At 44.6% G+C, this 15,633-nt stretch overlaps 1 protein-coding gene across 8 annotated transcripts in view; it reads left to right on the forward strand.

Moving 5' to 3' along the window:
- Window positions 1-195: 195 nt before the first annotated feature.
- norpA (no receptor potential A) overlaps window positions 196-15,633 on the forward strand; it is a 386,572-nt gene continuing 371,134 nt past the window's right edge. For 6 of the 8 annotated variants that reach the window (XR_006773000.2, XR_011228591.1, XM_045743918.2 and 3 more), the window contains exon 1: window positions 214-333. The gene's annotated coding sequence lies outside the window, so the exon portion shown is untranslated. Of the gene's footprint in view, window positions 334-15,633 lie in introns of all 8 variants that reach the window. The other 2 variants (XR_011228590.1, XM_045743920.2) reach the window with 1 other exon arrangement.

A 15,633-nucleotide genomic window follows, 5' to 3' on the forward strand; every position in this document is an offset into this window, starting at 1 on the left:
TTAATTCCCCCTAGTAGGCTATTAATAACACTTAAAACGCATTACAGAGATGAAAAACCACGCTATTAGTTTAACGCGAACACGTTTATATCAACGAAATAAATGATAAAATATGAATCCATGAGTTATGTCAATGTTTCGAAGATAAGAGACTCGAGGTGGAGCAAACGAGGCAGGCTTGAGCGGCGCATGCGCACTGTGGCCGCAGGAAAGCGCGGGAGAGTGCGTGTGTCGTCTGCTCGGCTGCCAGTGGTCGATTGGATGTGAAAGTGAGGGGATCACTCTGTAAATTCTTCGCCACCCTGACGCTTCTCAACTTGATCTAAGGAAAAGGTAAGTACTGACGACTCGCAGGCCGAAGTGAGCCGTGGCGACGGGCTGGGAAAGTTAGTGAATGGTGCGTCGGGAAGTGTAAGGGGTACCGCCAGGGGGTTGAACGATGGGGTGAGTAAAAAAAAAGGGAGTGAGGTTGGCGGTGGGAGGAAGATGAGGCGGGGTGGAGGTGCTATTGCTACAGATGTGTCGCCCACCCCTCAACACCCACTCGTCGCTACACACACACACACACGTGTCTCCCAGTCGTCGCCACACATGTGTCTCTCACTCTCTACACCCACTCAGCACTACACATGTGTCTTCAACTCTCCGCACGCACTTATCGCTATACATGTGTCTTCCACCCTCCACACCCAGTCATCGCTACACATGTGTCTCCACTCCGACCCTCCACACCTACTCAACGTTACACATGTGTCTTCAACTCTCCGCACGCACTCATCGCTACACATGTGTCTCCCACTTTCCACACCCACTCAGCGCTATACATGTGTCTTCCACCCTCCACACCCACTCAGCGCTACACATGTGTCTTCCCACACACACAGGACTACACGTCCCCCACACACCACACACAGGACTACACGTCCCCCACACACCACACACAGGGCTACACGTCCCCCACACACCACACACAGGACTACACGTCCCCCACACACCACACACAGGGCTACACGTCCCCCACACACCACACACAGGACTACACGTCCCCCACACACCACACACAGGACTACACGTCCCCCACACACCACACACAGGGCTACACGTCCCCCACACACAGGACTACACGTCCCCCACACACCACACACAGGACTACACGTCCCCCACACACAGGGCTACACGTCCCCCACACACCACACACAGGACTACACGTCCCCCACACACCACACACAGGGCTACACGTCCCCCACACACCACACACAGGACTACACGTCCCCCACACACCACACACAGGGCTACACGTCCCCCACACACCACACACAGGACTACACGTCCCCCACACACCACACACAGGGCTACACGTCCCCCACACACCACACACAGGACTACACGTCCCCCACACACCACACACAGGGCTACACGTCCCCCACACACCACACACAGGACTACACGTCCCCCACACAGTACCTCTAAAAACAATAATAATGTGTTGGCAGGTGGTGACACCGGTGTACATCCCTCAGTCTTACCACACCTGCCTCGCCAGTGTTGGCAGGTGGTGACACCGGTGTACATCCCTCAGTCTTACCACACCTGCCTCGCCAGTGTTGGCAGGTGGTGACACCGGTGTACATCCCTCAGTCTTACCACACCTGCCTCGCCAGTGTTGGCAGGTGGTGACACCGGTGTACATCCCTCAGTCTTACCACACCTGCCTCGCCAGTGTTGGCAGGTGGTGACACCGGTGTACATCGCTCAGTCTTGCCACACCTGCCTCGCCAGTGTTGGCAGGTGGTGACACCGGTGTACATCGCTCAGTCTTGCCACACCTGCCTCGTCAGTGTTGGCAGGTGGTGACACCGGTGTACATCGCTCAGTCTTGCCACACCTGCCTCGCCAACACCGGCCTCATCACAGTGATGATCTCCGTAATACTCTGCGATCGTCACTTGGTCATCGGTCTATCGGCGAACATTAGTGTGTGTGATTAATTATTGGGATGAGGAGCGGGGGTGCTGTGGTATGTTGGCCAGCCAGGAGTGGGTGAGGTGATGTGGCGTTGTTGCTTGTCTAGTACCTCTCCCTGCCTTCACTCCTTCCTTCCTTTCCCCTCCTTCCTTCCTTCCTTAAACACTATAAAACACTTACACAGGTACGTACGTTCCATATTTTTCTTCCCGGCCACGCACACACACGTACCCTTGCCGCCACGCACTCATATGTTCCTGGTGGCATGGTCGTGGCCACACACCATCTCATCCGTGCCCACAGCCCCACTTACATGAAGCCTTCCCATAGCTATGTTATTTATTATATATATATATATATATATATATATATATATATATATATATATATATATATATATATATATATATATATATATACACAAGAAGGTACATAGGGATTATGGTAGTAAATATCATTGATGTTTTCACATTCTCGTAAAGCCTCTTGCAAGCATAGCGTAATTATTCTCTAAACTAAGTATCCATGTAAGTGTTAATATGGCCACTAACCCATTTCCGTGTCAGACATGAGAGTATGTTTGCTGTATAGTCATCATAGCCTAATTGTATTTTCTTATGGTTATACACACACACGTGTTTTCAAAGATACTCAGGCGTATCTGTTATTTCTTATGGTTATACATACATGTATTTTTATAGCCACGCACGTATGTATGCTATCCTAGTTATGCAGCCACAGATGCACATAATGAACGCATTCCTAGCCTATCATACATATACAGTCGCACTCTCTCTCTCTTTCCCAACCCTTCAGACGCGCGCACGTAAACAAACACACATCAGCTGACTTTTGCGAAACGCCACATGCAGCATTCTGAATTAGCATAACAATTAGAGCCACCAATACGTTTTCCAGCCACCTGGTAAACAACATACCACCATGAATTACCCCAGGCTGCCCTTGTACACCTTTTCACCGATATTCAATACACGGTCTACATTGTATAATTTGTATCTGGCGTCATCCCTCCCTCCCTCTCTCAATCCCTGTATGCATAAGGGTGCTAAGGATCCCCCGGGTCGAGGTGTTTGCTATGCTGGTTAGACCCTGGTAGGAATATTAATGTACACACTCATAACCTTAATTTCTATATGGGTGTCATATTTTCATAATTGCCATGTGCAACATTCCTAGCAAGAAATTATCACGTGAAGATATATAACCTTGATACGTTCACACATTGGATGACACACACACACACACACACACACACACAGATTGAAACAGAGGATGATAGTAGGAGGCTACAAGATGACCTGGATAGACTGAGTGAATGGTCCAACAAATGGCTGTTGAAGTTCAACCCGAGTAAATGCAAAGTAATGAAACTAGGCAGTGGAAACAGGAGGCCAGGCACAGGATACAGAATAGGAGATGAAGTACTTAATGAAACAGACAGAGAGAAAGATCTAGGAGTTGATATCACACCAAACCTGTCTCCTGAAGCCCACATAAAGAGAATAACGTCTGTGGCATATGCGAGGCTAGCTAACATCAGAACGGCGTTCAGGAACCTGTGTAAGGAATCATTCAGAATCTTGTACACCACATATGTAAGACCAATCCTGGAGTATGCGGCCCCAGCATGGAGCCCGTACCTTGTCAAGCACAAGACGAAGCTGGAAAAAGTCCAAAGGTATGCTACTAGACTAGTCCCAGAACTAAGAGGCATGAGTTATGAGGAAAGGCTGCGGGAAATGCACCTCACGACACTGGAAGACAGAAGAGTAAGGGGGGACATGATCACAACCTACAAAATCCTCAGGGGAATCGACCGGGTAAACAAGGATGAACTTTTCAACACTAGTGGGACGCGAACAAGGGGACACAGGTGGAAGCTGAGTACCCAAATGAGCCACAGAGACGTTAGAAAGAACTTTTTCAGTGTCAGAGTAGTTAGCAAATGGAATGCATTAGGAAGTGATGTGGTGGAGGCTGACTCCATTCACAGTTTCAAATGTAGATATGATAGAGCCCAATAGGCTCAGGAATCTGTACACCAGTTGATTGACGGTTGAGAGGCGGGACCAAAGAGCCAGAGCTCAACCCCCGCAAGCACAATTAGGTGAGTACACACACACACACACACACTCGGTACAGCACGCTGGACGCGTGATCCTGTGGTCCCGGGTTCGATTCCCGGCGCCGACGAGAAACAATGGGCAGGGTTTCTTTCACCCTGATGCCCCTGTTACCTAACAGTAAATAGGTACCTGGGAGTTAGTTAGCTGTCATGGGCTGCTTCTTGGTGTGTGTGTGTGTGTGTGTGTGGTGTGAAGAGAGAAAAAAAGTAGTTAGTAACAGTTGATTGACAGTTAAGAGGCAGACCGAAAGAGCAGAGCTCAACCCCCGCAAGCACAACTATGTGAATACACACACACACACACAGAAGATAGCCACAAACTGTTACAAGTGGTGTAGCAAGTGGCTATTGAAATTCAGTACAGGCTTAGGCAAGGTAAGCTAATGAGGATGGCAAGTGGCGAGAGGAGACCAGAGGAGCAGTATAGTTTGTGAAACCTACCCCGAGGTGAACATCATATGACCTGCACGTCAGCAGTAATACATCACTGGTATATACCGTGTTGGTGTATGTATGGAATCACACACAACACTCACCTAGTTGTGCTTCGGCTCTTTGGTGCCGCCTCTCAACTGTCAGTCAACTGGTGTACAGATTCCGGAGCCTATTAGGCTCTGGCGTATCTATATTTGAAATGGTATATGAAGTCTGCCTTCTCCACATCACTGCCTAATTCATTCCATTTGTTAACTACCTTGACACTGACAACAATTGTTTATACTGTATTTGTGGCTCAACTCAGTTTCCACTTGTGTCCTCTTCTTCGTTTTCCACCAATGCTTCTGTATGACTTTTTTTTTTTTTTTTTTTTTTTTTTTTTTTGAGATATATACAAGAGTTGTTACATTCTTGTACAGCCACTAGTACGCGTAGCGTTTCGGGCAGGTCCTTAATCCTATGGTCCCTGGAATACGATCCCCTGCCGCGAAGAATCGTTTTTTCATCCAAGTACACATTTTACTGTTGCGTTAAACAGAGGCTACAGTTAAGGAATTGCGCCCAGTAAATCCTCCCCGGCCAGGATACGAACCCATGACATAGCGCTCGCGGAACGCCAGGCGAGTGTCTTACCACTACACCACGGAGACTAACCATCCTGTGCGATGGGGATTTTTTAGCACCACGTAGCTAGCTTTTTGACACACTGTACTCCCCCTTCATATAGTCTAGGGTAGCTGCACAAATGCAGATGTACCTAATGAGTTAATACAAAAAAAATCCACCTGCGTTCCACACTAGATCAGGATCTGTGCCTGCGCGGAACTAGCACATCGTAAAGCACAAAAAACAATTTAACAAGTTCAGAGGTTCCACAAGGCTGTTATAAAAAAATACCTCACGATTTAAAACAAGGAGAACCGAAGAAGAACGGAACACAACATACAAGGTAGCCAGAGACATAGAAAGTAGACAAGAGCAGGTTTTAGCATGGATGGAAGAGGACGAGAAGATACAAGTGGAGATTGTAAATACATGCGAGTCGAAGGGACATATGGAAATATTCGATCAGCTTACAAGTTCTCAGCAAGCAAATGCGTCAAGGGAAGAGGTGGTGGAGGCCAACTCCAGTCATAGCTTCAAATGAAGGTATGCCAAAAGCCCCAGGAAGGTGGGGAAGTCGTTGTCCCACACAACCTATAGCTAAAAAGGCTGGAGCCATGAGCTGGAGCTCAATCCCCTCAAGCGGAAACATAATGTAAAGATATAGACCCAGCCAAGAGTAAATATTAAGATATTGAGCCAAAGGAGATGACACATTATGCCATAAATGTGGCACATGTATCACCATGAAATGTCGTGTTAAGAGAAGAAAGGAAATTGAATTCAAAGTATTGTGACAAAGAAATGATCTGAGAAGAGTTATTGCAAGACTAAATGCTAGGCTATACTAAAGCCTTGTGCCTTTTTGTTGTATAAATATTGTTTGTAATTATGTGTAAACTAACTTAACTGTAAATGTACAACCATTTACGAATAATGTTTTAATTGTTGTAAAAGCTTATCGTGCATTAAGTTTTAATATTTATCATATGCAAAATAGAATATTAAACTATATTCTTGCCACGGGAAAAGCACTGGGGAGGATCACATTCTTATCTTGGTATTATCGTGGACATAATCGGAAGCCAAGTATTGATCTGTGATAATAATGCGAGGCACAACGTTGACAAACGGTCACCTGCAAAACTCAATAACATCGGCTTATTTCTGTGCAAACGTCAGTGAAGTGTATCCCATGAAAGGTAATCACAGGTGAATTGCTGATACGTAATCTCCATGAACAGTGAAAATTCGCAAAATATTTGCACTATTGTCATCAATACAGTTAAGTCAGCGAAATATTGCCTTAGCATTCAGAGTTGCAAGCTGCAGGAATTAAGGTGATTCTGTGGTAGGAGGCAGAAGTAGTGCTAGTTAAACTAGTAATAGTTGGTAAGAGGTTGGAGTGGAAATAGTGCTAGTAAGTTCAGCAGCATTGAGGACAAGAATATTAGTGCATCGAAGTGTTAAATCAAGAGGACTAAAATAGAGCGTGAAAGGAAGCTATAATCTGAACGTAAGAGTAAAGCAGATCAGTATTACGTCACATCTTCAATACTGACTGTTTAGGAAGAGTGATCATGGGTACAAATCTTTCTGGCAAATATAATGTACAAAAGTCAGATATAAAGGAGCGTCAACCATGTCTCTTCGCTCCACATAGAAGACAAAGGGTACTGCTGGTAATGATACGGGCGACTCTCACACACTCTCTCTCTCTCTCTCTCTCTCTCTCTCTCTCTCTCTCTCTCTCTCTCTCTCTCTCTCTCTCTCTCTCTCTCTCTCTCTCTCTCTCTCTCTCTCTCTCTGTCTCTCTCTCTCTCTCTGTCTCTCTCTCTCTCTCTGTCTCTCTCTCTCTCTCTCTCTCTCTCTCTCTCTCTCTCTCTCTCTCTCTCTCTCTCTCTCTCTCTCTCTCTCTCTCTCTCTCTCTCTCTCTCTCTCTCTCTCCCCTTCCTTTTCTACCTCTGCTTTATGGTAGGTGCAGTTTGCATGAAGATTTTCTCCTCCCGATGACTGCACGCGAGATAATGTTGGGAGTCGAGTCACTCAAAGATGTGCATCAATGTTTATGATTTGGCAAGGCTTGAATGTTGTTTTCTCCACTCCTGTTTCCCTAGTTTCCTCTCTTTTCTTCCTTCCATTCCATCCCCGGATCGCCATTTTTAATTCCTAGTTCCCCCTTAATTCATTCTTTACTACAGTAAATACATTGTATCAGATCTCTAATTATGGCCATGGAGGTCAGGAGAAAATGTATATTTGCTGTTAGCATGGTAAATGAATGGTCACGTCTTTAGTAGAAAGTAAAGCAAGCAAAATACAATAATTTCACCTTGACCAGACCACACACTAGAAGGTGAAGGGACGACGACGTTTCGGTCCGTCCTGGACCATTCTCAAGTCGATTGTCAAGAATGGTCCAGGACGGACCGAAACGTCGTCGTCCCTTCACCTTCTAGTGTGTGGTCTGGTCAACTTACTTTATTGTGACTCATCGCCTGCAATAATTTCACCCTTCTCTATCATCCTTCCTCCTCTCCTCTTTCTTCTCTCTTTCTCTCCTCACAATCGCCCGGGCTTGACCAATAACAGGGTAGCAAAATTTGGTTGGTGATTGTATCCCGGTTGAGCGAGGGACGGCCGTCAAAACTGATGCTGACAAGTCTCCAAAATTGGTCGCTGAATGGTTTAATTGGTTGTTTGCAGCGCGGCCACGTGCTGTTGCAAAACCCCTATTTTCACCACATGGGACTCTACTCGCAATGACGGAAAAAATACAAAGAGTCGACGGGTTGGGAAATATCTCAATCGTGTTGGAAATTCTTTAAGCGTAGCAAATACGATCACATTTTTTTTTATACAAGTGTGACGAGATCCTGTTGTTGTGTAATTTAATCCACCGTCGGCGTTGGTGCTGTCTCACTGTTTTCAGACAGGACACGTAGCGTGCATCTGGTTCGTCCGTCTATACATAAGAACATAATAAAAACATAATGAAGGTAACTGCAGAAGGCCTGTTGGCCTATACGAGGCAGCTCCTATATTTATAGATGTGCTGTTGATTTTTTTGAGTGTTGTTTATATATATATATATAAATATATTAAGAACATAATGAAAGTAACTGCAGAAGGCCTGTTGGCCTATACGAGGCAGCTGCTATATGTATAGATATGCTGTTGATATTCTGTATATCAGTGGGAATAAATTGGATACAATGGGAGATATACGTTGGAGAAAGCTGCTTGGAACAGCTTTGTCGCAGTGGCTCAGGGCTTCTTGTACAATCACAAGGCCGGAAGCTATGTGGCGCTGATTAAGACTGATGAAGAGCCACGCCGGACTGGTCTACAGGATGTCTCTCAAAGTCCATACACATACCCTTGTTGGTCCTCTTGAACAAGTCCAGGAGAAGATGGCGGCGGCGCACTCGGAGGAGGAAGGCGAGCACTTCCACCAGGATATACTCAACGCCACATATCTACTGAGAACAGTATAACCGCAGCATGATGGCAGACAACACTTGGACGAGGAGTCCTCAAAGTGGTTTACCGTATAATCTCCAAAACTTCTAAATCTTTTGTGGTAACTGTTGTATTGCTTAAGTATAAAGTATATGTTAATTTTGATATGTTGTTTTTTCCAACTTTATATAAACGAAAAGACACAAATTCGCACATTTTCTCATTAGAAATAGGTATATCTTAAAATATCACTGTCCTGGCAATAAAGGTAAAGTTTGAGGGGGGAATAATAGTAATTTTCTATACATTTGAGGCATAAACAATTGTAAAATAACACTACCAAGAGGCAAAAATGATTACATTGTCGTGTACGTTTATTTGAAGGAGGTAACAGACCCATAACTTAATAAGAGGTGTAAGTTAAGGGGGACCTGTTAAAGCCATTAAGGAGCGAGGTGTTACTCATACTCCTGAAGTTCTCAAACCTTTACATTGGGAAGTCAGATCTATTATTTGGGGCGCTTTCAGAATCATAACTTAGGGAGATGTAGAGCCCAGGGGCCAGATTCACGAAAGCACTTACGAACCTGTACATCTTTTCTCAATCTTTGGCGACTTTGTTTACAATTATTAAACAGTTAATGACCTCCGAAGCACCAGGAGGCTGTTTATAACAATAACAACAGTTAAATGGGAAGTTTTCATGCTTGTAAACTGTTTAATAAATGTAACCAAAGCCGTCAAAGATTGAGGAAAGATGTAAACATTCGTAAGTGCTTGCGTAAGTCCTTTCGTGAATCTGGCCCCTGGCGGACAGATCCATAACTTTAGACTTGGTTATCTTTGGCGGACAGCCCAGATACTGCAGGAAATTGAATCATTCCACCTTTCTAAATGGCCTTCTTTTATGCATGTGGTTTCGGCAGAAGTAAGTGGATCGTAGTTTGTCAAATATTCACGAGGCAACTTGGTAAAGTTAAGATCCTGTCGATATTAGGTTAAGTATTCCATAATGTGAAGGCTGTCTGGATACGGAAAGTTTCCTTTTATAACTGATAAGTTTTATGTGTTAAGCTATTGTTTGTTCCAGTCTTATGAACGTTGTTTGGCTGTTAACATTGTCTGCTGCTTCTTGTTCATATGTGTAACATTGTCTGCTGCTTCTTGTTCATATGTGTAACATTGTCTGCTGCTTCTTGTTCATATGTGTAACATTGTCTGCTGCTTCTTGTTCATATGTGTAACATTGTCTGCTGCTTCTTGTTCATATGTGTAACATTGTCTGCTGCTTCTTGTTCATATGTGTAACATTGTCTGCTGCTTCTTGTTCATATGTGTTAACATTGTCTGCTGCTTCTTGTTCATATGTGTAACATTGTCTGCTGCTTCTTGTTCATGTGTGTAACATTGTCTGCTGCTTCTTGTTCATATGTGTAACATTGTCTGCTGCTTCTTGTTCATGTGTGTAACATTGTCTGCTGCTTATGGTTCATATGTGGAGTATAAAGTTTAAGTAGGTGTAGCAAGAAAATTATTTTACCTGAATTTACCTGAGCATCATCATTTTTAGTGACCTCGAATGAGACAGGAAGCCGGCGGCGTGTCAAGAAGTCCCCTCTATTATTTAGGAAGCCGGCGGCTTGTCAAGAGGTCCTCCTATTATTTCGGATGCCGGCGGATTGTCAAGAGGTCCTCCTATTATTTAGGAAGCCGGCGGATTGTCAAGAGGTCCTCCTATTATTTAGGAAGCCAGCGGCTTGTCAAGAGGTTCTCCTATTATTTAGGAAGCCGGCGGCTTGTCAGAGGTTACCCCACTTATTCCCGGGATTTTTTCAAGCTGAATTTTTAAACTTAAAGAGTTGGCATCAACAGTTTGGGTGGGTATGGGATTCCCTGGGTTATTTCCATATGAGTGAAAAGAACATTAGTTGTTCTGTCCTACACTAGAGCTATTGTCTCGTGGCTATTTTTCGTCAAATGGAAATAATTCAGAAGACTTGAATTTGCTATTCCATAAAAATAATAATAACCATATCTGTAATTATGTTTCCAAGGTATGCTCTCCCTCCACATTTGTCAAGGAAGGCAGGCAAGTGTCTGAGGTTATTATCGATCATTGTAGTCAAGAAATGTAGGCAAGTTAAATACGTCAAATACCCCCCTTCATTTGTTTCAATGAAGGCAGGCAAGTGTCTGAGGTTATTATCGATCATTGTAGTCAAGAAATGTAGGCAAGTTAAATACGTCAAATACCCCCCTTCATTTGTTTCAATGAAGGCAGGCAAGTGTATGAGGTAATTACCAGTGTATGTGTATGACATAACTTTGGTGTCAAATGAACTGCACGTTTGCCCTCCTCGCCTTGAGTGTGGTGGTAAACCACCTAGCTCCATCCTACTTTTTTAAACACATTTAGGTACATGTGCATTTGTGCAGCTGCCCTAGACTATATGAAGGAGAGTACAGTGTGTGTCACAAAACTAGCTACGTGATGCTAAAATCCTAATCACAGGATGGTTAGTCATACAGGGCCATATGTTCAGTAGCATTTACTGGCAAATTTTGAGTGCATTATGAGTATATCCTCAAGTACACGAGAGTGAATAAAGTAATTGCAAAGCTCCAGGTACCTCATGCCAACGAATCCGAATGGTGTAATAACTGGGCATCCCGTGATGTAGCGTGGGAGATCATGCCGCAGTTCCTGCTCACAGAGTTTGCACCTGGAGTGCTGAACACCGGGGATACCTTTGGCGTCCCCGGACGGGAAACTCATTATACCGCTCTTCCCAGTACCTTCCCCGACTCTCCACTCCTTATATCACCTCTATATTAACCTCATACCAGTTTGGGGCGCTCGTCCTGTATTCACATAATTTCAGACGCTAATTTACCTGGGATGGGGTTCAGGGAGTTCTACTCCCCAACCATGGCCTCGTGAGTATGGCACATGGCCATAATATGCAGGCGAAGAGTCACAATAACGTGGCTAAAGTATGTTGACCAGACCACACACTAGATGTTGAAGGGACGACGACGTTTCGGTCCGTCCTGGACCATTCTCAAGTCGATTCAATCGACTTGCGAATGGTCCAGGACGGACCGAAACGTCGTTGTCCCTTCAACTTCTAGTGGGTGGTCATAATATGGCCACACTGACGGGGGTGTACACACTGACGGGGGTGTACACACTGACGGGGGTGTACACACTCACGGGGGTGTACACACTCACGGGGGTGTACACACTCACGGGGGTGTACACACTCACGGGGGTGTACACACTCACGAGGGAAAGTGTGTCACGACTTACACGTAAAGCGCTGAGACAGTTGCAGGAGGCTAACACAGTGGCGACAGCTTGTCTCTGAAGCTAGACACAGATATAATGAAATAATCAATGACGGAGTTAGAGTTTGTCTCCTGTGAATTCCTTCCCAATATTGGTCTCCGAATGCATGATAGAACTAATGACTTAGCCAAAACGTTTGCTCATAAAGAGGGAATTGATTGCCATGTTGGACAGCCCTCCTGCCAAACACACACCGAAACTACAACGTTGGTACAACGTTCGAACAAGTTTTAACACCTCCTAACCAGTTATAACAACCACTATAGCAAGTTGTAACAACGTTCTAATACGTCATTAACACGTTAAGCCAAGATTTAACAACTTTATTACAAGTTGTAACAAGCGGAAAATAGAGACAGTTTCGGTTTGTGTTTCCAGGGGCTTGAGCAGCTTGAGGGGCAGTACTGATGTTCCTGGATTAATTAATTAAGGAGCAAGGTGTTACTCTTAACACCTTGCAGTACTGATGTTACCTTAATTATGTATTAAGATGGTGTGTGCAGGATGGGTATACATAGCAAGGTTTATGAATAAACGTGACAACCTTTGCTGGTGTGCTGAGCCCTGAAGTTATTTGGCTCATAAAGATGACTAAACCCTCACTGGCTTTATCAATTGGCCTCAAACGTGGCCAAACTTGCAGGGTGTGTGAGCGCACTTGTCTGGTTGTTCTCACCTAGATGTGCTTGCAGGGTCGAGCTTTAGTTCCCGAGACCGGCATTTGCAGCCATGTGTTTTTGCGTGTATTGAGCTATCGCTCCTGGGCCTCGCCTTTTGGTTGTCTGGTTGTCGTTTATCATTAACACTATAGATAAAGTAAGCTTCTACTTACTACTGCTTCTACCCCATAATAGTCATCTACGCCCCATGAGCCATCTACTGCCTCTACCCCATAATAGTTATCTACTGCCTCTACCCCATAATAGTCATCTACGCCCCATGAGCCATCTACTGCCTCTACCCCATAATAGTCATCTACGCCCCATGAGCCATCTACTGCCTCTACCCCATAATAGTCATCTACGCCCCATGAGCCATCTACTGCCTCTACCCCATAATAGGTAAATACTGCCTCTCTCCAATAATAACTGACTTTTACTTCCTCTCTAACACAATACTCAGTAGCCGAGTAGCGATACTCGGCTACTGCCTCATCCCCCATAAAATCACCAACAATATACTCAACCATCCAACTACACAATTCCCAGATGAGCCGCAGAGACGTTAGAAAGAACTTTTTCAGTGTCAGAGTAGTTAATAAATTGAATGCACTAGGCAGTGATGTGGTGGAGGCTGACTCCATACACAGTTTTAAATGTAGATATAATAGAACCCAGTAGGCTCAGGAACCTGTACACCAGTTGATTGACAGTTGAGAGGCGGGACCAAAGAGACAAAGCTCAACCCCCCGCAAGCACAATTAGGTGAGTACAATCAACCACTGCAAGAATATGTCATTTAATCAACAAAATCTGTACTTAAACGGCTCATTCTTCCTTTTTGCATAAATAAATTTTTTGCATACATATAAATGAATGAATAAATAAAACCACAAAGCCACTACACCATCCATACTCTATCCACATTCACTCATTCTCTCCCTCTGGATTTCCATATTGTACCTGGATGGAGTTCTGGGAGTTCTATTCCCCAAGACCGGCCCGGGGCCAGGGTTGGCTTGTGAGAACTTGGTCCAACAGGGTGTTGCTTGCCCACATATCCACCACAGCCCGGTTGGTCCGGCACTTCTTGACGAAAACTCTAGTTTTCTCTTAAAGATGTCCACGGTTGTTCCGGCAATATTTCTCCAGTAAACCCTTCTTTCTATACTATTTATATCTATCTCCAGCGAGTCCCTCCTTCCCCCTAGTGTTCGTATCTATAAGAGAGAATGTCTAAGGTTTTTTCTGAGCGTAAATAAAGTAAAATTAAATGACTTATTGCATACTTTAAATCAACAGCTATTAGATAATAATAGAACTTATTTTTTTTTTTTAATTTTGCCCCGAGGGGCGAGTTTATTGGGCAGCGCCACTCATCTTGTGAGTGGACACACCGCCATAGTGACAGTATTGGGCAGCGCCACTCATCTTGTGAGTGGACACACCGCCATAGTGACAGTATTGGGCAGCGCCACTCATCCTGTGAGTGGACACACCGCCATAGTGACAGTATTGGGCAGCGCCACTCATCTTGTGAGTGGACACACCGCCATAGTGACAGTATTGGGCAGCGCCACTCATCTTGTGAGTGGACACACCGCCATAGTGACAGTATTGGGCAGCGCCACTCATCTTGTGAGTGGACACACCGCCATAGTGACAGTATTGGGCAGCGCCACTCATCTTGTGAGTGGACACACCGCCATAGTGACAGTATTGGGCAGCGCCACTCATCTTGTGAGTGGACACACCGCCATAGTGACAGTATTGGGCAGCGCCACTCATCTTGTGAGTGGATACACCGCCATAGTGACAGTATTGGGCAGCGCCACTCATCTTGTGAGTGGACACACCGCCATAGTGACAGTATTGGGCAGCGCCACTCATCTTGTGAGTGGACACACCGCCATAGTGACAGTATTGGGCAGCGCCACTCATCTTGTGAGTGGACACACCGCCATAGCAGTATGTACAACACTCCCCAATAGGAAGAAAACCCGCTGTACTTAATTTATGTTTCACTACTGAACCATTCAAGAAGGAATGTGTGACTGGAAGTCTTCTTGCACAGAAAATAGTGCTGATGCCTTTCAAACCTTAGGCTAGTAATCCAAATATTTATTATCTTGTTAGTTATCTATTATGAGAATACACTACTTCTTAGCTTGAACTCTAATACTAAAGATGTCCTAATGCTTTTAGTGGACTAAGCAACTCCGCTACTTCCGTATAAGCAAATCGTTAGCATAGTTTGCTATTGCTAACATCTTGTGGCTATTGTTATGGTCCTGTTCATCTTTGACTACACTACACTGGAATTAGAACCAAGGCAATTATTTTAAAGCTTATGAAAGAGTATGAGGCTAGTGGAGAGCATGTGTATATATATTCCCGCCTGGCCTTGACGTCACGCGGTCACGTTTTTTGTTTACATCGCCATATGGGGAGTTGATGTCCTTCACTTGTGAATGATAAGCCTTGAGTATAATAATTACATCACATTTGAACAGTTTTCAAATTGTGGATAGCCATAATGTTGATCAGGACCGGGGGGGTATTTGAAAATGTCGAGATAACAGTATTTGCTATTCCTTCTTCAGTCCGGCGCGCAGACTGACGCCTATCCTACACCTGCTGGAACTAGCCTAGCTCTCTCGGTCTAATTTTAGATCACATCAATTGTTCTGGTTTGACTGGACAAGCACTGCGGTAAGACCTTGGTGTCAATGCATGCTTCATGCGTAGGAAAGTAAAGTGTTCTTGTGAGGAGTTATCTAGAGGAGAGTGCTATGAGTTTGATTAAACAGACCATTCTCCTCAAATGATAGTACTTATAGCAACTATTTGGTCTAACGTACAAAAATGTACTGTTGGAGCCCACCTAACAAAATTGGAAATATAACTAAAAACCTAACCTAATCATAAACGTAAGAAATATTGAGAAGATTCGTGTTAGAGTCGAAGACATGGCAGGATGTGCAGAATACCCACGTTGAAAAACAGAGGTG

This window comes from Procambarus clarkii, chromosome 15 (assembly GCF_040958095.1).
Source record: "Procambarus clarkii isolate CNS0578487 chromosome 15, FALCON_Pclarkii_2.0, whole genome shotgun sequence".
Classification (NCBI taxonomy): Eukaryota; Metazoa; Arthropoda; class Malacostraca; order Decapoda; family Cambaridae; genus Procambarus; species Procambarus clarkii.